Here is a 23,798-nt window from a genome sequence, read left to right as displayed (position 1 = left end):
TCAACTGAACTGGAAGAACTGAGATGGCCTCACTCACATGTCTGGCAGCTTGCCAGCCTCCTGGCAGGGACAGATTATTTCTCTTTTGTGTGGCCTTGCATCCTTCAATAAGTTCAGTCCATTTGGTAACTTTTCAATTGAAGGCAAAGCCAAAATGAGCAACACTGTCCTCTTAACGATCATGATTCCCAAATTCATCGATTGTCCAGACTACTTTTTTTTTTAATTTATTTTTTAGAGAGAGAGAGCACATGAATGGGTGGGAGGTGCAGAGGATTCAAAGTGGGCTCCATGCTGACAGCAGAGAGCCCAATGTGGGGCTCAAACTTGAGAACCATGAGATCATGACTCAAACATATGTCAGACGCTTAACTGACTGAGCCACCTAGGTGCCCCCAGACCACTTTTTGTTTGTTTTCAGTACAGAGCCTTTACTGTACCAGAGGGATACTAAAGGCAGGCCTGTCTCGTGGACTATGCCTCCAGTGGCCCTAATTCTTTGTAAAATTGATCCTGAGCCAACTTATATTTGGTCACTGATTCTCAAACATTCCTTTCCATCTTTTTTGGTGGTCTTCTACTTTCACTGCCCTAGGCCCCAGATTTTTAATGAGATGCTACCGTTACTGAGCACTTATTCAGAGTTTCATACGTAGTAGGTGTGAAAGCTAGAGAAGAGAGCAAGAGAAGATGCATGAGGCAGAGGAGGTCAGTTCTTCCCCTTCTATACAGGTGACTCTTGAACAGCACGGGTTTGAACTGCTCAGATTCATTTATAAGTGGACTTTTTTCAATACGGTACTGTCAGTGTACTTTCTCTTACTTATGATTTTCTTATTAACATTTTCTTTTCTCTAGCTTACTTTATTGTAAGAATACAGTATATAATACATATAATATACAAAATATGTGTTAAATTGACTATTTATTGGTAAGGCTTCCAGGCAACAGTAGACTATTAAGTTTTGGGGGAGTCAGAGTTTTACATAGACTTTTTTTATACATAGATTTTTTTTTTTTTTTTTTTTTTTTTTGGAGAGAGAGAGAGCAGGGGCGAGAGGCAGAGGGAGAGAAAGAGGTCTTAGGCAGGCTGCATGCTTAGCATGGAGCCCAACATGGGGCTCAATCCCGTGGCTCTGGGATCATGACCTGAGCCAAAATCAAGAGTTAGGACGTTCAAGTCAAGAGTTGGACTGAGCCAGCCAGGCCTCCTTATACATAGATTTTTAATAATGCAAGGAGTCAGCATCCCTAATACCTATGTTGTTCAAGGGTCAGCTATATTACATTGATCTGACATTTGTTTGCCATCTCAATTATTTGGTTCTCAACCTAACATTTTAGAAATCTCTAGTATGATAAACCTTCAGTATTTTTGATATCTTTGGGAAGTGTGATATTTGAGATTGGTTTTATAACTGTTTTTGCCACAGAATTCATATACAGAGGACAAAACCACATTGTTTTAATCCTTCGAGGCCATTGGATATGTTACACTTGGACTGGATGGCTTGCTCCTGAACGCCAGCCTATCTCTCATTAGGAACATGAACTGATTCATATGTCTTTGGACTTTTTGACAGTTAGTGGCAGAAAACCATAGAATCAAAAACCTAAGCCACACCTTGGTACTGAATTTGTGATTTCATTCCTCTACTCTGTACCCTAATTCTTGATGCCTGAGAGCCAAAGCTATCTTTAAAAGCATAGTAAAGCTCCAGATTTGCTTTGCTTCTCTCTAGGTGATATTTAGTATGTATCATTATGTATATTAGTCTGTCTTATCCAGTATTTCTCAGAGATGATTTTGCAGCCTGTAGACACATTTGGCAATGTCCGGAGACATTTTTGTCTGTTGCAGTTGATGCTACTGGCATCAGTTGGGTGGAGGTTAGGAATGCTACTAAACAGCCTGCAGTGCAAATCCTTACAAAAAAGAATTATCCAGCTTGAGGTGCTGAGATTGAGAAACCCTGGTCTTATCAAATTATTACCATTGAAAATATCACCATATTTTAAAGCAGCATGATTCTCTCTTTGGCTTCCTCATCAATCTCTCAAATTCTTCACCATTTTATCTACAGTGGCTTTTACTGGATACTTATGGATGTAGATCATATTGTGCCATTTTTATTCTTCATAGAGTATGGCACAAAAAGCATAGCATAATCAGTTATTGGAATAAGCACAAATAATATCACTATCAGAACACATATGAATGAATAAACCAAATGATTTTTTTAAAAAGTAGACACAGGCAAAGGTAACAGTTTGAAATAACATCGACAACACTTAGCACATTGAAATTTCACATCATCTTTGAAAGATAGATACTCATACTGATTTTACAGTATGATAGTATTTGGACAGTTATGTGGTTGACATATTGTTGTTATGTTTACCTTAGGCAAATTACTTAGCCTCACTGAACTTTATTTTCTTATTCTGTAAAATAATGTATTGAACTAGGTTATCCCTGATGCACTGTTAACTCTAACATTCTGAATATTTTTTAGTAAGATGTACAGGTGATTCCTCATGGAAGTTCAAATGTTTAATTTATTAATCAGTATTTATAGATGAGACAGGAAGATTATCAGAAGATAACCATTCCCACTCAATGTTTTTCAAAATAAATGTAAAATGTACTGAATTTAGAGCAGGAATGTATTGGTTCCCTCCCCCAGTTTTAAAAGATATACATGTGTTTGTTTAATTATTTAAGTTTGAATAAAAATTTAATTCTTAGTAGGGGTATCTAGGTGGTTCAGTCGGTTAAGAGTGCAACTTCAGCTCAGATTGTGATCTCACGGTTCGTGGGTTTGGGCCCTATGTCCTGCTCTGCGCTGACAGCTCAGAGCCCGGAGCCTGCTTCAGATTCTGTGTCTCGCGCTCTGTCTCTGTCTCTTTCTCTCTCAAAACTAAATAAACATTAAAAAATAATAATAATAAATAAAAAATTTTAGTTCTTAATAAACAAAGCTTATTTGGTCTTGTCAGATCAAGACAAAGGCCACTTGTCAATTTTTCACATTCAAATGTGTTTTAATATGAAAATCTTTGTTTTGGGACCTAGGAGATATTGTATATGAATTTCAGTATCCTTTGTGATCAGGACCATAGAAAAATACCTTTGTATTAAATTAAGCTCTGGAAAGCTAGGCATTGCTTTCACATGCTAATGGATGGAATTTAAATTTGTATTTATTTTTAATCAGTTGCCTGGTACTAAAATAAATTTGGATACCAGCAGCTCATAATAGTTAATAGCCTGTATAAATGGGTCCCAAGACACCTGTTCCTTTATTGTTAATGAAGCTCTATTTTATGTGCAGGAAGACTAGAGTTCCTGTTGATTCTCTGTCCTAGCATATCTCCCTGTCTCCTGTGTGCATATTTAAATAACATTAAGAAATGTTGTTTCCTCTTGTTTTCTGTCATCTCTAGAATTCTGCCAGACACAATTATTCTCTTTAATAGGTTGTTTCTTCCCAAATGCATTAGGGTGATATTTTTTCCTGTTTTGTGTGTTTTGAAATTTTTTTAGAATTAAACCTCAATCATGTAATGTTATGAGGATTTGATATAAAATTATGATGAGTTAATAGCACCAGACACACAAATAGCCAAATAAAGTTTTTCAAGGAAAAAATAAATGACTTGTGGAAATTTTAATAGCCTGCGGAAATGTAAGAAAACAAACAAAAATGTAGCAATCATTTCCAAGGTCCTAGTTTGATCATGGTTTATCCTCTGAGATTACTTAACTATTTTTCTCTCCATTCTCTATTGCTGACAATTGGGAGAGTTTAGAATTACTTTATTTGTATTTGCTATTTCATATCAAGCACAACGTCATTGGTCTTCTTGCAAATAATTTGAGTGGAGAAAACCATGTATATAAAGAACTGTTATCACAATCTACCAGACATTTGCAAGCTTCTATATAGTAGAATTCTGCTACTAATACGTGGTTCAAAGTAACATTTCTGATCCGTGTTGTTCATATCTACTCTTTGGGACAGTATATACAGGTTGTTAAGAATTGTTTTTATCTGTGTGCTCCAGAAGGTGATAAAAAGTGTCCTTCTTACCTCTGCAGATTTTCCTTCTCCAAACACCTGAGTTTTCACTATGGTTGGTGATAGTTTAGAGGTCATTCTTGAAGAAGAGAATATCATATTTGTGAAGTAATAAGTGATAATCACACTGCTGCATTTATTTTGTGACTGCTGAAGGTAGAGACTAAGAGGAGTGAAAATTCGCTATTCAGGGGTCTTGCTGATTATGTTAATCTTCAAGAGGTAAACCTTCCTATTTGGAAGAATTCACAGGGGAAGTTTTTTCACACCTCAGTCTTATATTTATTTTGTTGAACTCCTTTATAGTAAAATTAACTATACCATATAATTCAGGACAACAGTCTTGTGCCTCTCTGCAATGGAAAAGCAATCTTAACACTGAATTGTGTGTCCTGAAAAGATGAAAAGTGGTGATTTGAGATCTCTTTCTCATCAGGGGTAAAGAGAAACCTGAATCACAGTCTCTCTGGTGCACTTTAAAATCACACCTGAGGAGAATGGTTTTGGGGTTTTTTTGTTTCTTTAATTTTTTTTAATTGAAGTATAGTTGACACATTGAGGGGTATGTGATTTTGCCTAACTTGGAATATGCCTAGGATGTTGGTATCATTATATTTAAAGCTCTTTAATTGATTCGTTTTATTGCCAGGGTTGAGAATCACTCTTAGAAGTTGAGCAAAGCTGGGGGCCGTCGGTTGCTAGGTAGCTTCAGATACACTGAAAACCCCCTGAAAAGGGCTTCTGGTTATATGATCACTCAGGTAATGATCACTCACTGTAGGTAGGCATGTAGGTTTTTTGGGTGAATGAGTTTAGTACCTTGTTGGAGACTCTCCAGCCTCTTGTGAGAAAGGAGGTGCTTTCCTAGTTTCTCCAGGTTTAAATAATTCCCCCAAATTGTGTCATGGCAGCAGTTTTAGTAGACTGTGGAGTTCACTGTAGCTCATCCAAGACACATAATTAAAAATCTTCTTCCCAGTGAGTCAAATATAAATCTAGGACGGTCTCTTCTACTCTTAAAATGTTTTAAATGAAATTTTTTGTTTGTTTCTCATTTAAACCATGACATACTTTACATCATCCAAATTTACTCCTTTCATAAATATGCATACCCTTTTTCTGTATTCTTATCATGGATTGTTCTGCAAAATGAAGTACCTCACTTCCGATGAACTTGCTTTGACGTGAGGAGCATAGAAAGAATTTATAAACGATGAAAGTCAGCAAATTTAAGGATAGATGCGTGCGAGGGAGACAATAGGACAGGTACCATTTACCGAATGCCGTTTTGTAAGTGTAATCAGATGGCTGTTTATGTAATTAAAAATAGTAAATATGCTCCCCATTTTTTTTTTAAGGTAAGCATTCCTTGCCTAGCTTGGCAAATATGTCAGTGCCTCAAAGCTGGGCCTATTAAGAAAGGTTGCCAGTTGCCAGTGCCCCTGCTGAGCCACCGGCTTAGGTACAGCCTCTTCTGACTGACTGCCTTCCAGATACAGGGTTACTGCTTCAGATGTGTGTTGATCATACATGCAGGAATTGGCTCTTCAAACTTTCGCTGCCAGACTAATCACATTTATAGTTTCTTGGCTTATTTTACTTCTTTAGCAAATAGTACCTAGCAAGTTACCGCAGTTAAACCTGTGGAATTCAGAGCACCTGCACTTCTGAAAGCCACTGCTGTGTACATGGAATGGATTCTAATTTTTAAATAACAGTGTTGCCCTTTGCTTTACAGCCTATTGTTTATTGTAAAGAAACTCTTTGCGCTTCTTAATTTTTCATTTGTTCTTTAAGAAAAGGTGGCCAAGGAATATATTTGCAGACAGGGTTCCACTTTTATTATTTCAGTCCATTATTTTCTCCTCATGAGAGTCATATTTGTGGTGATAGGCCCTGCATGGCAAGTGCTGCGAAAACATTTGTACAGAGTCTTGCCAAGGAAGACTGTTGACTGTGGAGTATAGTATAGTGACTTCACTGTTCAAGATCTTCATGTGTTTATTAAAAAGAAAAAAACCTCAGATACTAGTTAATTATATTTGTCTGTCTAAATTACTAGATCTTGTGGTTGGTACATTAAATTTATTAAATAGTTTAAGTGTATTCAGTACAGTATTATAACCGTTTTATTGATATACTGGCAAAGAAACAAACATGACCACTCTTTACCATCTGTTTATGCTATATAAAGAAGACCATGTTGGTTGCCATGGAAACTACATTTCCAAAACCACTGAGTGTTTGCTTAAAATCTCCAACCTTTTAAAATCATAAGCTTTTTTCCTGAGAAAAAGAATAGAAAAGTACATTTTAAAATTTCCACTGATTTTCTAAGTTATTTCTCTGTAAAATTTATTTATTATTTCCAGGCTGTTATTTTACCTCAAGATTTCATAAATTAAATTATTTGAGAATCTCTGGCATTTTCAGAAACTGGGGACAAAATGTTAATGCTGTCCTATTGAGAGGTGCCACCCCTCTTTTTATAAGTAAAGGTTTTGCTTCTTCAGAAAAACTTTATTGATGTAACAGTTAAAAGGAGTCTGAAGAGGTAACATAATAACATGGTATCCGGGGAGGAAAGGCAGTTGTAATATAATTACAATGGCTAGCCATGTTTAGTTATTGCTGTCATATTAGCTAATATGAGAAAAATTACAGCAGGGAAGGACTTGGCTTTAAACAGACTAGTTTTGACTTTAAAAAGTGTGGCTATTAAAAAATACTCTGTTATAATAAATACAGGAACTATTTTGTGGAAACTGAAACAAATGGAGTGATTAATGTAAGTTACACGAAAATTACATATTTATAAAAGAGAATTTTTTTAAGTATTTATTTTGAGAGCGCGAGTAGGGAAGAGGCAGAGAGAGGGGGAGAGAGGAGAATCCCAAGCAGGCTCCACACTGTCAGCAGAGCCTGACAATTACTGGCTGAGCCACCCAGGTGTCCCAAAAGAGAATTTTTAATAATAGAATTTTAGAGCCTTCTACTGAGTTTTATATATTAAAAATGGGAGAGGAAAAAAATGGAAGGAAATCCTTATTATTTCAATGTATACAACTATTAAGTGCCAAACCAAGGTTATTCTGTTTGTTTTTCCTACTATTGACTTATTTAGGAATATTTAGTACACTTAAGCTCCGTGAATCTTTTCTGTGATATTGAAAAATTAAAAGATAACCATGGCACATCCTTAAGTTCAATAAAGATAAACTCATAATAGCAATACTAACCTAATAGTTAAGGTTAGTTTTCTGCTTTTTTTGAAACATGACTTTTTCTGCATGTTTGCAGGGGAAAAAATGACGTTTTTGCTGCATTTTCCTATGTAGGTTTGCTTTCATAGAAATACATTTCCTAGCAGCATTTAAAAATTGTGGTATTGTGGGGCGCCTGGGTGGCGCAGTCGGTTAAGCGTCCGACTTCAGCCAGGTCACGATCTCGCGGTCCGTGAGTTCGAGCCCGGCGTCGGGCTCTGGGCTGATGGCTCAGAGCCTGGAGCCTGTTTCCGATTCTGTGTCTCCCTCTCTCTCTGCCCCTCCCCCGTTCATGCTCTGTCTCTCTCTGTCCCAAAAAAATAAATAAACGTTAAAAAAAAAAAATTGTGGTATTGTGAAATGGGACTTAGCAGGCCTCTGAATTGATAAACTTAATCATGTTTCTGTGATTCACAAAGTTCCTTTACCAGAAAGTCTTAGTTTATTAGCCCATTCCCCTAAAATCTCATAAAAATATGAAAATATTTTTTTATCATCTGAAAGACTGTTCAGAAGTATATATCAATCCAAGGCTCTGTTAATGCTGTTTGGGAGGAAAGTATTGGATCCCTTGTAGTTAGTTAATGTTTTAGAAGAATGCAGACATAGAATAACAGCATTTCTGGAAAGAGTGAGAACATTAGACCTTCTAGATGATCTTAAATAATTTTGCTTTTTAACTCTAATTTTTACTAATTTTTTATATAGGCAAAAGCTTGTAAAGTATATCATTTGGAGACCAGAGTGAATGGGAGACCAGAGTACAGAGTGAAGATTGTCAGTGCTTATGTATTGTAGATCACTTTTCAGTTCTTGAATACTATGCAACAGTTAGAGCCATTCAGCAAACATGAATTAAAATATAAACTGTCTGAAGGTGAGGAACACATTGCAAACAGTCAAGCATTTTGGTAGGCCTAACTAATCTGTCGATAAGTTTTCTAGTTTTTACCTGTGTATGAATAACAAAGCAAAATAATCCTGAAATATGTTGGCCACAGGATTCACCTGTCTTTTAACCTAGCATTAATCTGGCTACTTTGTGGATAAGGGGGAAACTTTTTTTTTTTTTCAACGTTTTTATTTATTTTTGGGACAGAGAGAGACAGAGCATGAACGGGGGAGGGTCAGAGAGAGAGGGAGACACAGAATCGGAAACAGGCTCCAGGCTCTGAGCCATCAGCCCAAAGCCTGACGCGGGGCTCGAACTCCCGGACCGCGAGATCGTGACCTGGCTGAAGTCGGACGCTTAACCGACTGCGCCACCCAGGCGCCCCTAGGGGGAAACTTTTGATATCAAATGATACAAATAATACAGTTCTTGTTAACATAACCACACTAGAACTTTATACCAAGGAAAATCATTGCGTACATTTGGGTACCAAATTCATTAGGTTTTTGACAGATGTGTTCAGAGGCAAAGATTTTACACTTTTATCATTGTCCTCAAATTTATAAGGTTTGGAACATGATTGGCAGTATGGAAAGAATAATTACTTTTGTACCATTTTTTTTCAATTTTATTTTATTTTTTTCTTTTAATATGGTATAAAACATTTTTGTCTCTTTAACTTTTATGTCATCCCTAGTTTCTCTCTCTATGGTAAATTTGAGATAATATTTATTTTGCAGTATCTTTTTAAAAGCCATTATTTAAAACAAATTCTCTATTTGTGACCTTTTCCCTTACCTTTTCCATTATCATTATTACTAACTGTGTAGTTTTTTTCAGGGTCAGGATAATGACTATGTATCTCAAATATTGAAACTTTTGCTGTTCAATCATTTGCTTATCAATTAAACCTCAAATTTTCTTTATATTCATCTAAGAAAATTTGTCAGCAGAAATACATTTTTATCTTCCCAAATCTTTTTTTTTTTTTTAATTGAGCTCATGGGACATATTTGCTCAAGAGAAGTAGTGATTATAAGTGTTTACCAATGTCTGGCATGCTCTAATATATGGGGAATGGGGTATTTATATAGTTTCAAAATACCTCCCTACAAGCTTATTGATTGTAAAGAGATAAAGTGTGTCTTTACCGTGAAAAACTCTGGTAGACATCACCTTCCTCAAATGGTCAGAGTGAAAATCTGCTGTGAGAAAGCAAATTGAAATTGAGGTGGGAAGAACATAGCATCATTTCTGCAATATTCCTGCCAAAGAGGCACAACCTGAATCTAATCATGAAGAAATGTCTGACAAACCCACATTGGGGGAACTTCTACAAAATAACTCACCTATGATCTTCAAAATCATCAAGGCTGAAAGTCAAGGAAAAACTAAGAAACTCTTCTAGACTAAAGGAAACCAGAGACAGAGCAACTAAGTGCAATGTATAATTCTGAATTGGATCCTTTTGCTCTAATGAATATGATTGAGATAATTGGCAAAACTTAAACGGCTTCTGAGAATTAGATGGTAGTGATGTGTTACTCACTTTTAAATGGTTCAAGAAAAAAAAATTTTCTTTGTCCTGTACTTGTAACTTTTTTGTAAATTTGATATTGTTGGGGCGCCTGGATGGCTCAGTCGGTTAAGCATCCGACTTCGGCTCAGGTCGTGATCTCCCGGTCCGTGAGTTCGAGCCCCGCTTTGGGCTCTGTGCTGACAGCTCAGAGCCTGGAGCCTACTTCCGATTCTGTGTCTCCCTCTCTCTCTGCCCCTCCCCCTCTCGTGCTCTGTTTCTCTCTGTCTCAAAAATAAATTTTAAACAAAAAATTTTAAAAATTTTGATATTGTTTTTTAAATGGGGGCAGGGAGGGTGAGGAAAGATGTAGGCCCTGGAATCCTAATGCCTGGGTTAGAATCATGGCTCTACCACTTAACTTATTACTTCTTTGTCTCAGTTTCCTCATCTGTAAAGTCAGAATAGAAAATGGCACCTTACAACATTGTGTGAGGTTCAAGTGAGTGAATGCATATAAAGTGCTAATAAGAGTATTGCGTGCATTTGGGTTTATTTCTGGGATCAAGTGGACAAGATTGAGTTTCTAGTGTATCAATAAGCAGTGTTTAGAATCTTGGACTATTTATTGTTTGTGGTGCTAAAGTGACCTTTATCTTGGTGGAAACATTTCAGTTTAGAAATGTGAAGTAAACATTGTGCTACAAGGCTGTACATTGGAAGAAATGTAGATGCTAATTTTTTTTGAGTAGTTATAGGGTTTAAAAAGTACTAACAATAGTTATTTTAATTTGGTTTTATATTCCAATGATTGTTTAAAGGCTCTTCAGCTCTGCACCAACTGGAAATAAAGCCTAGCTTGTTTGTTTTACACCTAAGTTCCCTCTGTCCTTCCACTTTGGAATCATATCCTTGCCTCCACGTTATTGGTCCCTGGGATCCAAAGAACTTCAACAAATAACCAGTAATTATGGGAGCAGCTTTGGAGTCAAATAGGCTCAACTTTGAATTCTGACTCTCCACTTAACTTTTGACCTTGGACAAGGTCTCAGCTTTCTCACCTGTAAAATGGAGGGAAGTGTATAGTACCTACTTCATGAAGAGTAGGTCGGTACTGTAAAACTGGTTCGCTTGCACCCTCTCCTCCCACTCCCCTTGCCCGTGCTCTTGTCCCCAAAAAGTCATGATTGTCCATAGGCTCCACAGATGGTTGTCCATAGCCTCCACTGCCTTATTTGTGGGGAGATGAGAATCTATGACTTTTCTCATTAGTTTTTTCTTATTTCTTGTGAAATTAAAGGCTGTCATTCTTAGCTTATGCCCCAAACTCTTCCGGAAGGAAAACTTTGGGGGAGAACTGGCATCCTTATGAAGCAAAGCCTAATCATGACCACAGCATTTTTTTTTTTTTTTTTTTTTTTTTTTTTGTATTTCATGGTACTTTAGAGCTATAGTGCTATCCTTTACCTTTTAAAAATGAATTATTTTAGGGCAGCTGGTTGGCTCAATCAGTTCAGCGTCCGACTTCGGTTCAGGTCATGAACTCGCGATCTCTGAGTTTGAGCCCCACATCGTCGGGCTCTGTGCTGACAGCTCACAGCCGGAAGCCTGCTTTGGATTCTATGTCTCCCTCTCTTTTTGCCCCTCCCCCACTTGTGCACGTGCGCATGCACGCTCTCTCTCTCTCTCTCAAAAATAAATAAACAATAGCCAAATTATGGAAAGAGCCTAAATGTCCATCAACTGATGAATGGATAAAGAAATTGTGGTTTATATACACAATGGAATACTACTTGGCAATGAGAAAGAATGAAATCTGGCCTTTTGTAGCAACGTGGATGGAACTGGAGAGTGTTATGCTAAGTGAAATAAGTCATACAGAGAAAGACAGATACCATATGTTTTCACTCTTATGTGGATCCTGAGAAACTTAACAGAAGACCATGGGGAAGGGGAAGGATAAAAAAAAAAAAAGGTTAGAGAGGGAGGGAGCCAAAACATAAGAGACTCTTAAAACTGAGAACAAACTGAGGGTTGATGGGGGGTGGGTGATGGGTATTGAGGAGGGCACCTTCTGGGATGAGCACTGGGTGTTGTATGGAAACCAATTTGACAATAAATTTCATATTAAAAATAAATAAATATTAAAAAATGTTTTTTAATGAATTATTTTAGTATGAATTAGGACAAAATACAGCTATTAGGATGGGAACAAAAAATCTCTAAACATAAATTTCCTGTCTTATTTTAATATATTCCTAGAAATAAAACTGGAATGTATATAAATTATCCAATTAACTCTTTTCATGGAGAAATTCACATTCCGCCCGATTTCAAGGAAAGCATTCAAGGTGTTCAGCAAAAATGGTGAAAAATGTCATCTGTTCCTTCCCTAAAAGTTGTAATTTTATGGACTGTTTCAGAGGATCGACTGTCCCAGGCCACCAAAAGGGCACAGGGCCATAAGCCATAAGCTGGGCCTATGCAGATCTTCATTTTGGTATAAGATTCCTTGGGTATGGTGTAGACCCTGGCTACTCCTTCAGTCTGTGAGGGTTTTTGTTGTTGTTTTTTAGTTGTGGTTTCTAACCTGGACAGCACTCTCACTGCAGTGCAAACTTTGCTCAGCCTCTGTGTGAATGGGTGCTATTCAAGGCTTCCCGTGGTCTTGTGTTTAATGGACCGCAAATCCTCTGGCTCTGTGCTGCCTGTGAGTCTTGTTGAACTTGAGTATAAGGAGAAGGCTGCACCCAGCTGCTCATCCAGCTCTCAATACACCAGACCTATAATCAAGAGAAGTTTCAAGAAGGTACTTAGGAGAAATTAACTTTAAAATTTTTTCCATACTTCTTACCTATAAGGTACTTTCTAAGCCCTCGTTCTAAGCCACCATTCATCTTTGCTCTCTGTATTTTAATGCTGCTGTGATCATCATTTCTCTAGTTTGAGTGAACATGGGCTTTGGAGGCAGACCACTGAATTGAGCCCCAGGTCTCTCACTTCTTGGTTATATAATCTTGGGCAGATTACCTTATTAATTCATCCAAGTAAGTATTTATTGAATGTCTGTGTGTGCCAGGCACTATTCTAAGCACTAGAGACACAACTGTAGACAAGTAAATATGTTGTAACACGCTTACATTCTACTCAAGGGAGACAATAACTAAAATAAATGAATACAACTATGTAGTTTATCAGTGGTAATCATTGATCCAGAGAAAATAAACTATGAGCCTCAGTATCCTCATCAATAAAAAGAGGAAAACTGCCACCTCACAGGATGGTTGTCAGGTTAGATGAAGGCTTGGGGCTGTACCAGGGTGGATGAGACCATCAGTCTATCCTCTACCCCCCTCTCTCCCCGGGAAGCTTGCTGGCAGTCTGGTAAATGAGAGATTTCTTCCCAGAGCCTTGTGACCTGGTAGAGTACAGCAAGTGTTACTGTTACTTGAGGATTAAATTGGCTAGAATAATCTGTGTAATATATTCCAAGCTTCCCTCTCTTCGTTCAGTAGGTGCCATCCTATTAATTAGTACCATGTGAATGAAGCTATAAAAAATCGGCACACATAGTTTGGGAGATGCCACTATCATAATAACCTTTCCCCTTTACTACCTCTGTTGGTGGCTGTTTTATTTATTTGTTTGCTTATTATTTTTTTTTAAAGTAATCTCTAACCCCAACCTGGGGTTCAAACTCACGACCCTAAGATAAGTCGCACACTCCACCAACTGAGCCAGACTGGTGTTCTGGGTGCCTATTTTATTTTATTTTTTTTAATTTCTTTTTTAATGTTTATTTTTGAGAGAGAGAGACAGAGCGTGAGTGGGGGAGGGGTAGAAAGAGAGGGAGACACAGAATCTGAAGCAGGTTCCAGGCCCTGAGCTGTCAGCACAGAGGCTGATGCAGGGCTCAAACCCACACACCGTTAGATCACTACCTGAGCTGAAGTCAGATGCTTGACCACCTGACCCACCCAGGCAACCACCCCAGGTGGCTTTTTAAAATATTTATAAGGTCTTAATGTTATTGGATGGCAATATTTGTTATTATGAGAGCTAACAATTTTGAACAACACAGGCAGTCAATCATGAGATCTTTTCTCTGGTGGAGATTATGTGAAAGGTGAATACAAGCAGTCTGTGTCCCACCACCTGTCACTTCTAATTCCCATATTTTGGATTCCTGTACCTTGATTTCAGTGTTGATTTTGGAAAAATAAAAGAGATGTCCCTAAAAATTTTGCACTTGATTTCTGAGCCACCATGTTGCAACAATATGGTTTTAGATCTTGGTTGTTTTTCTATTCAATTTTTAAAAACTCATTTCTCTTGCCAAAATCCAGGATGTACTTTGCTGCATCCCAGCCCCCACCCCAATTTTCCCTTAAGGTATTATCTGTTTCTCTATAAAGTGTTTCATCATTTTTTCCCCCAACTTGCTTATTTTTACTGGCTTCAACCATCTGCTATTGTATCTTTACTTTTGGCTTCACTTCTTAATGTTATGTAAAAGCCAACTGAATGACCTTTTGCCTTTTTCTCTTTTCCAACTTATTTTAATACATATATTCTAAATTTTGCACACTTGAACCACCTTCATTAGCTAATAGGACTGATGCACCAAGTACTAAACAAATTGAGTATTACATTAAGATGTTCTTTTTACTAAAGAGATTCTTTTCTGATAAAAAATGTGCTTACGTGCTAACCGAGTAAAACCATAGAAAATTATGGAAGATTAATCAGGACTGCAAGTTGAGAAAAGCACTGAGCATTAAGGGAACACTCATTCATGTTTGGTTGATTTATTCCCTGCGCAGACGGACGGTGGTAGTAGGAGGTGTAATTCACAGTGCTAGCTCTTAGCCAGTGTCACTGCTTGAGTGGTAGTGTGAGTCTCCTGTGTCTGTGTAGTGTAATGATGCCTGTATTCCAGCACTTGATTTTTCTACTCCTTTGCTTCCACAATAAATCGCTGTTTAAAAATGTGAACAAAAGGGGTCTGTATGTAAAAATTATTGTATGAGATCATTTTAACAGAGCTTTCAGTGTGATCAAAATATTATTTTTTAAAATGTCCCTATTTTTCTACATTGGTATTTTAAAATAAATCTCCAATTATCATCTGAGTGGGAAAGTCTTTGTGCGTTGTTGTTGTTTTTCTGGTGGTATGTTTAATTCCAAGGTGGCCAGCCTATATCTTATTGCAAACTTGATCAATTATGGCATTATTTTATACTTCTCTTTTATTTCAGTCACGTATCATTAAACTACTGGTGTTCAGTAATCATTTCTGAAAAGCTCCTGGCTTGATTTCTACCCTTGCTCAACAATCCCTGTGCCCTACCCCCATTGTACTTTCTCTTCTCTCTTGCTTCCTTTTTTTCCAGCGCCTGACTTCTGCCACATGCCCATCAAACCTAATTGCAGCTTTGGGAGGACTTTGGTAAGCCAGTTGCTTGGCCCTGATGTCCCTCAGGGATTTAATTCGGGTGGGATGTGCATGTGGCCCTCGAGCCATGTCAGTGACTGCTACAGCTCCCAGATTCTAAGGGCTGGTCACCTCAGGCCCTAAAGTTGTTTCAAGTCTAGGGCAGTTTAGTCTCAGGATAGATATGGCAGGAATAATACAATTTGGGTCATTTTGTCAATGGAAATTAACCTCCAGTTCTTCTGCTAATTTTACATAAAAATCTGTGACATGTGGACTATTTTTAGTCTCCCTTAAATTATAGTGCTTTAAAACAATTTTCATGAGTATTAATTTTTTTCTTTTACAACTGAGTAATATTACTGTCATTGAATTGCTAATTATATATATATATATATATATTTTTTTTTTTAACAGCACTTCTTTGATACCATTTAAACATTGGCCTTGTGTCTAAATCTTAGAGAAATTAAAGGTGAAATAGGAGAACCCACAAGGCACCCAACATTGGACTCTGGGGTTCATTAAACGTGGGTTAAATTTTTTTCTTGAAATGAGAAACACAACTATAATGTAGTAAGTCATCTGCCTTCCTAAAATTCTGTTATTCTTAAAATATAGTACTTTTTTCTCCAGACTTAAAAAGAGATCTGTGCTCTTATGCATTTTAGCAAATAGATCACCCTTAACCTAAAAATCCGTTGATTAACGCTTGTTACCATTTAGGGGTATTTGCTTCATATCTTGTTTCTTTTCATTTTTTAAACAAACTATTATAACATACAGAAAAATACAAGGCTACTCTGTATATTGAACACCTATATAATGATACCCAGATTTAAAAGATTAATTTTGCCATATTTTTTTCCAGTTTTTGTCCTTGGCCTTGTTTATATGCATATGTATGTGCATATATTGAAACATAGTTGAGATATTATATATACAGTTTTATATTCTGTCTTCATTTAACATTTTAAGTATTTTTCCATGTCATTAAAAAAATTGTAATGCTTTCTTATAACACTAAATTTGCTCTTGTATATGGACGGATTTTTTTGTTTTTAAACAGTGATATTTCTATTTCTACTTAATTTTACATTTTATTTCCAGTTCTTTTGACTTTATATGTCACATACTTTACATGACTTAAAACGCTATTTTTCAAAACACTGCAGGTTGCAACTCATTAATGGGTCACAAAATCAGTTTAGCAGGTTGTAATCAGCATTAAAAAAAATGGAAAGATCAGAGTATTCCTGTGATTCTTTGGCAAAAACTGCACACATTGTAGTTGATCCTTTTGTTTCAGTCATCTGTGTATAAATAAACTTAAAAAATTTTTAACTAGGGATTGCAGTCACAGTCCTAAAGACTTATTAGGAATCTTTTCAATCAACCTACTTCATGTATGTTAGATTTGACATTTATCTTTGATGCTTACATTTTTTGGATTGACTTACTGGAATTGGATATATTAAGAGTGGGATAATAAAATAGTAAAACTCTATACCTCTAGGAGTTAGCATTGGAGGGAGTTATTCTCGTGGAGGTCTGAGCAGTGCTGATCTTTCCCTTATTTTGAGGTGCTTTGAGCTGACCCAAGGGTGCTGGTCCCTTCTTTGTAGGTAGTAAATTGTTTCCTTAATATTTGACTGTAAATGTACCAGAAGATTGTGATTTGGATCATGGCATAAGTGAGAATTCTGAACTCGTGAGCATACATCTCAAAAGTTTTCTCTTGTGCCCCAATTCTGCCGTCCTACCTCAGCTCTCCATCTGGAACTAATCCCTACCTTCTGTTCAAAGTGAGGACAGCCTTCTCTCATGGGCACTGATGCAGCAGTGAATTCAGTCACTTCTCCTAAATGAGGAAACAAAACACATAAACACTCCAATATATTGATTTCTCTCTATTTAAAACTTAAGGGGTAAGTCCTTCAATGTGGTATAATTCTCCAATACAGTAACTTTTCAGTGTAGCATTAAAATCTCAGCGTGTTTTTTAGAATATGTGGGGGCTTTTCTCCTGTGTGGCTATCACTCTTAAAGAATATACTCTGATTTAGGAAGAGGGACTCAGTACGTGGAGCTGAATGCCTGAATGTAGCAAATGGAGAGCAGGGGAGATGAGGAAAGTCGGGAATAGTAATGGGGCTGTTTGGGTGGGATGTGTGAGATGGAGAATCTGCTGTTCTACTTCTTGAAGCTATTTATTCTCTCATCTTGTATTTTTTGGAGTCCTATTCTATGTCAGTTACTCTGCTAGGTGCAGGGCATCCAGAGATGATGAGCCTGAGTCCCTTCAAGGTTCTCACAGGTTTGTGAGGTAGTACCTGTGAGCAAATAATTAAATAGCTAGGTCGTAAAGCATTAGTGAGCCTAGGCTCTGAGCTCGAAATTACATCTAGATCTTGGCGCTTCCATGACTAATTGACTAGTGTGACTAGTAATTATTTCACTTTTCTCAGCCTTTTTTTCTAATTTTCCTCATCTGTGAAGAGATGTTACCAGTCACCTTGCATGGATTTTGTGAGAATTAGAGCATATGCACAGAAAACAGCACGGGCCTGGCATTATAGCATGTTGTAGTTGTTGTTGTTTGTCTGTGTCATCTCTATCACTTTTATCAGTGTTTTTAGTGCAAAACTAGACGTTTGTAGTAAGTACCATGAAAGCCAACGGAAGGGGCAACTACTGGCCCTCGTTCCTATACACTGCTCTGTTATAGTTCTTTGCCTCCACTGTGCATACATGTTCATACTTCTTTCTGGGTATCTGTAGAGACTCATTTGTTTGTGGAAACACTTTGTTCCTTCATGTTGGTTACTCATCCTTCCTCAGTACCCTAAAGTAAAGGAATTCTCCGAGCTTCCTTTTCTCTTCTCTTTCCTACTTTTCTCTTTTTTCTCTCCTCAAAAACTCATCCATCACTTCCTACTGGTTCAGCCATCACCTCTTTGAAGATGCTTCCCAAATCTCTGGCCACAGCATTTCCAGCTGCCTGCTGGGCATCTCCATCTGGAAGCCTTTCTTGCATTCAAAGTTAACATGTCCAAAACTGAGCTCATTAATTCCCCATTAACTCTCCTTCTTCTTCCAATCCCCGTGAATGTTAGCATCATCATCTCCAGGAAACAGGTTTGAACCTCACATTCAGCCCTTACGTTTCCTTCGCTGCATGCGGAGGGGGGAGACCCTCATGCAGTCGGCTGGCCAGACTAGCCTGTTCCACCTCCATGCTGCTGCCATTGCTCAGCTCTTCTCTTCCATCCCTGCTGCCACTGCCCTGATTTAGGCCCTCATTATCTCCCACCTGGACTATTGGAAGAAGCTACTCCTAACTAATCTTCTGTCTCCCTTTCACTGCACCCACCTTGCTACTGCCAGAGTAACAATATTAGGCCCAGAGTAACAGTTTTAGTCTTTAGCTCTGATCACATTACTCCCTTGCTGACAAACCATCCCTGCCTTCAGATGGCCTGCAGAATGAAGTCGCAACTCTAAACCTGACTTTCAAGGCCCTTCATTCTTTAGGCTGTCTTTTTTCTGGGCTTGCTCACCTTCACATAGTGCCCAGATGGGTAGCCCCACAGCTCCTAAACCTGCTCCTCATTCTTCCACTTTCTTGTCACGTATAACCTGTTTCTCCTGAAATACCCCCTCTTTCCATTCCATTAATCCTATCCCATTCCTACCTCCATTCTCTGCTCAGGGAAATCTGAGCACCTCTTGGCCTCAGTCTGAATGCTACCAGTCTGAATGTTAGAGGAGCACCTCTAACAAGAAGCAGTTTTCTTTCTTCCTCCATGTACTGATAGCTTTTTGTTACTCTATTATCTTTGATATCTGTTCCTTAGATTATTCAATTTAACCATATCTTGAACCTATTATTATAGCTCTTGTATTACACTACTTCTTTCTTTGTATACGTCTCATGTTTGGTACATAATGTGTTGAAGAAATGGAATTTAAGATATATGGAAAGGTGCCATAGCTGTCATTTGAGGACTTGAAATATTTACAGGATTGGGTTAAGGAAGAGAAATTAGCCAGTAGTTATGGAAAGATTCAACGATGCGGTGAAAACCGCAGTTAGCCATAGAAATCATAATGTGAGAAGGAAACAGAGCTGGGGTGCACAAAGTTTCACCTGATATTCAGTCCTTATTTCCTTGAAATTGTGTACCTATTAGAATATTAGTGTATGTTTGCTGTTCATCTGTTATAGATCTAGGGCAGAATTTTGGAGGAGGCCAAGTTTCTCCCCACCTCCAAAATTCAAGTACAGACTTTTCTGGGTGTAAATTATATTTATTATAAACATATAATTTAAAAATAAAATATTTTAAATATAATTTAAAAGTACTGCTATACCTATATTAATTAGCTAATTTTCTGGGACTACATAGTATCCAACATCTACTGAAATTGAATTGAAATATTACTTGAGATTTGGTACTTCTCGAGTTTGTCAACCATGCTACCCCCACATTTCTTTTTCTTTTTTAAATGTTTTTTAAATGTTTATGTTTGAGAGAGAGACAGAGCATGAGCGGGGAAGGGGCAGAGAGAAACAGAGATGGAATCCCAAGCAAGCTCCAGTCTCTGAGCTGTCAGCACAGAGCCTGACGCAGGGCTCGAACTCATGAGCTGTGAGATTATGACCTGAGCCAGTCAGACGTTTAACAGACCCAGCTACCCAGGCACCCTGCTACCGCCATATTTCTCATTGACTACTGCAAAAACCTCCTAACTGATTTCCTCATACCACTTTGTTTCCTTCTTTCCCCTCCAACCAAGTCGTTTCTCCACTGATGACAGGATTTTCTGGGGTTGTTTGTTTTTTGTTTGATTTTAAATATCATGTCACCAGGTGCTTAATAAAATACTGCCATGGCTTCACATTGCTCTTTAGGTAAAGAGCAAAAGTCTTACCATGGCCTGTTTGACCTGTGTGGTCTCTCCTGTCTCTCCAGCCTCATTTCGTACGGTGCTCTCAGCCTCACATATACCTGTTTTTGTGCAGCAGATATACTCCTCTGTTCTGTTCTCTTCCCACCATCCCCTCTTACATCCCTTGCTCTTCCTTTGGGTATCAACTCAGTCATCGTGTCCTCAGGGAAGCCTCTGACTTTGCTTGCTAAGTCAGTTCCCCTATTATAAGCCCTCACAGTACCGTCTTTTTCGTTTGTGGCATTTGTTACTGTTGTAATTTTATGTTTATTCACGATTCTTTCATTATTTCCAGTCTCTTCCGCTCACTTGCAAGTTCCACAAGCTCTGTGACCGGTTTAGCTTGTCATTGCACCTCTGCCTCGCACAGCGCCTGATGTATGGAAAGGGTTCAGTCTGTATTAGTTGAACGAACGAATGATGAAGTTTTTGTTTACATTGGCTAAAAGGAACACAGTTCGGTAGAACTTTAGTGATAAAGATTATGAGGTACTAAATACTGCTTTCATTCATGACATTATAATTTTGATGACAATAAAGGATTCTTCCAACTTTTACACCTATTATACATATTGTAGAGTATTGGATAATTAAATAAGTGAGGTGAGACCATAAAGAACCCAGAGTAAGGAAAAACTTCAGATGTCACATAGGCCAGGCTCCTCTCTAAGGTATACATCAGAGGCTGTGCAGCTTCCTGAACGTCTCTGTTAACGAGGGACTCAGCATCACCAGCGGCTACTTCGTGTTTCCTTCATGTCGAGTCAAAATTGTCCTGCCATATTTTCTATCCGGTAATGTCAGTTTCTACAGTCATTCTGTCTCCTCTACAGACAGAAGGAGCCCTTTCCGATAGTAGACAGCTCTCGTGAATTCCTCTAGCTTTCGTTCTCCTTGCTCTTCCCCTCGCACGCTGTGCTCCTGCCATGTTGGTTCTGGAAATAGCTGTGTCCTCCTGTCTTTCCTCCAAACCTTCACCCGTATTGTTTCTTCTTTGGAACACTTTTTTTTTCCTTCACTTCCCCTCCCAGCTTTACCTCCCCTGGCTACCTCCTTTTCATCTTTTAGGTCTCAGGTCTCTTTTGCTCCCAGTTATGTTAGTTGCCCCTTCTTTCTGCTCCCTCAGTCCTCGCTCATCCCCTAGAGTAGCTCATGCCACATTTTACTGGGATTATTAATCCAGACTGTATTATCCACAAGAAGGGAGACCACAGCTCACCAGTGCTCATCATCATGCCCTCCACTGTTGTTTAGTACTATGCCTAACATGCAGTAAGCATTCATTACATTTTTGCCCAATTAACTTGAGAACGCCAACTTTACCATTCTCCAAGCTAGCATCTGTAGCTTTTTCTTGAGGCATGCATGTGGTAGTGTAGGATTCACCATCTTCTAGACATGTTCTAGCTGTTTGGTGTCCATCCTGAAGAGAGGCACTAAGAGCTCCTGCTGTTTCAGGCCTGGACTATGTGAAACATACTATCTCTGTAAAGTTAGAATCCTAGGGATTTTTTATGCTCAGGAGCAAAATTTCTTATTCGCTGGTTGTGAGCTAATTTTGAGCTGTGGACATTATCAGTTTATCTTAGTACTGTTTTATTAAGAGTGTTAATGAAGTAAATTTAAAGAAGTGTTTGAAAGCAGTTTTTAAATTTACTTAAGCTGTTCATCTATTCTCTGGTTGTTAACCACTGACTTGCATGAAAATTAGTGGTCAGAAGGTGTGCTTTTCTGACTGTTCTCTTGATTTCTATTAGCCAGTCCACTATAGGTTATCTTGCTGACCTTTTCAGAATGTGTTCTAAAAGTGTCAAGTGTTTCAGGGATATATGATGTTTGCAGGGGTTGGGGGTGTGTGGGAAGAATTCCTTAACTTTTGTTATTTGGGGAGGTAGGAAAGGAAACTTCTAAGAGATTATGTATGTGGGTAGAATGGGCTAGGCTTTGAGAGATAGGAGGAGAAATGGACTAGAAGAAAGAAAAAATACGAGTTGAGAAAAAAATAGGTGGCAAAAAAGTAATAAGGACAGAGAATGTAATTTTCTGATTATGTGATCATCTACCATGTGCTTCCACAATGTTATATGCTTTACTCATGTTGCCTCTTCCATACAGTGACTATGGAAAGTAAGCATTGCTCACCTCGTTTTATAGAAGAGGTAATGGTCTCCAAGTCCTACAGCTAATGAATGGGAGAAGAGTTTTTGTTAAACTTGTTTCTAAAGCTGCACTCTTCTAATTTGACTTAGTAAGTAGCTTTTGTATATGAGCTGAAGATGATTGGAGAGTCATTATAGCATGATGGTTAAGAGTGTATGTAGATTGTAGAGCCAGTTGGCACGGGTGGTCACGTCTTTGCTTCGTCAAGGCTCTACCGCCTACCAGCTAAGAGCAAGTTGCTTGATCTCTTTGTGTGCCTCATTCTCCTTATTCATCTGCAAAATCAGGGTAATTGTGGTGCCTTCCTCTTGAAGTTGTCCTGAATTAATTTAGTTAATATGTAGTAAATTGTTAGAACAGTTCTTGGCATATGTGAAGCACTGTGTAAGTGTTGGCTGTTATTGTTTGTGTGTGTCTCCTGTGAAAGGTCCCGTCTCTGAACTTTGAAGATGTCAAAAGTGTTGCCACAGCTGTTTCATCAGCATGATTTAGTCAAACTTTTCTCAAAAGTAAGCCTTTCAGAGTTCTTACCATGTCATCATATCTTCATCCCTAACCAGACTCAACCCGCAGAACATAAGCACAGGCTCACGTACAGCATCACCCTCCTCTTTTCCCTTTCTAGAATTAAGAGCCAATTCAGACCTTCTCTTTAATATTATCATCTAAGAAGGGAAGAATTCACCTTTGGTAATACATTAATAAAGATCTAAGAGCATAAGTTAAAATTTGTAATTCAAAGCAAAAAGCTTAGAAAGTGCTCCCATTTTACATTTACTTGTTCCAAAATGGAGTGCTTCCCAGCCTCCCTGCATTTCAGGTCTACAGGATTTTAAGTAGAAAGCTACATGATAATGAAGAGCTTTGGATATTTCTGATGATTCTTTGTTGCTCTTGTGATATAACAATGGCTGTAAATTAACTTTTTTTTCCTAGGAAATTAGAACTTCTTTTTAAAAATTACTAATGCCTCAAACTTGCTGATGATCACTTACTGCATTGAGGAGAAATATAATTAGAGAAGGAGCTATATCTATTCCTTTTCAGAGAACCTGAAGTTCTGCCTTATTTTGAAACCAATGAGGGTACAAAGGGGACCTTTTTAAAAATTTGTTTGAAGGCAAAGGGGCAAAAATTTTCCTTAAGTAATGAACTAACTCATTAATTTTGGCTATATTAATTTAAATTAGTTCTTTGTTCAGAATTTATGAAGGAAGACTTAATAATTTAATGGAGTATTATATTACAGACTTTTAATGCTTTTTTCACTACATTCAAGAACTATGTTCATAACATGTACATAATACCTATTTGATTAGTGCTCATGAGCTTTGTTCTAAATATTAATTTATTATAATATATTGTCCATCTTTTGCTCATTCGTTCTTTCCCTTTCTTCCTCTTTCTTTCTTTCTTTCTTTCTTTCTTTCTTTCTTTCTTTCTGATGATGCCATTTAGTTCTTGTGTGACACCCATTTGCAATACTTGGAGATAAAAC

The 23,798-nt window shown here is 37.8% G+C and overlaps 1 protein-coding gene across 6 annotated transcripts in view; it reads left to right on the top strand.

Moving 5' to 3' along the window:
- PDSS2 (decaprenyl diphosphate synthase subunit 2) overlaps positions 1-23,798 on the top strand; it is a 292,097-nt gene that overhangs the window by 83,487 nt on the left and 184,812 nt on the right. The window lies entirely within an intron of this gene.

The sequence above is a fragment of the Herpailurus yagouaroundi genome, unplaced genomic scaffold (assembly GCF_014898765.1).
Source record: "Herpailurus yagouaroundi ecotype Mexico unplaced genomic scaffold, PumYag 139, whole genome shotgun sequence".
NCBI classification, from domain to species: Eukaryota; Metazoa; Chordata; class Mammalia; order Carnivora; family Felidae; genus Herpailurus; species Herpailurus yagouaroundi.
The sequence above is the reverse complement of the archived record's forward strand: the minus strand, read 5'-3'. Positions and strand labels throughout refer to the sequence as shown.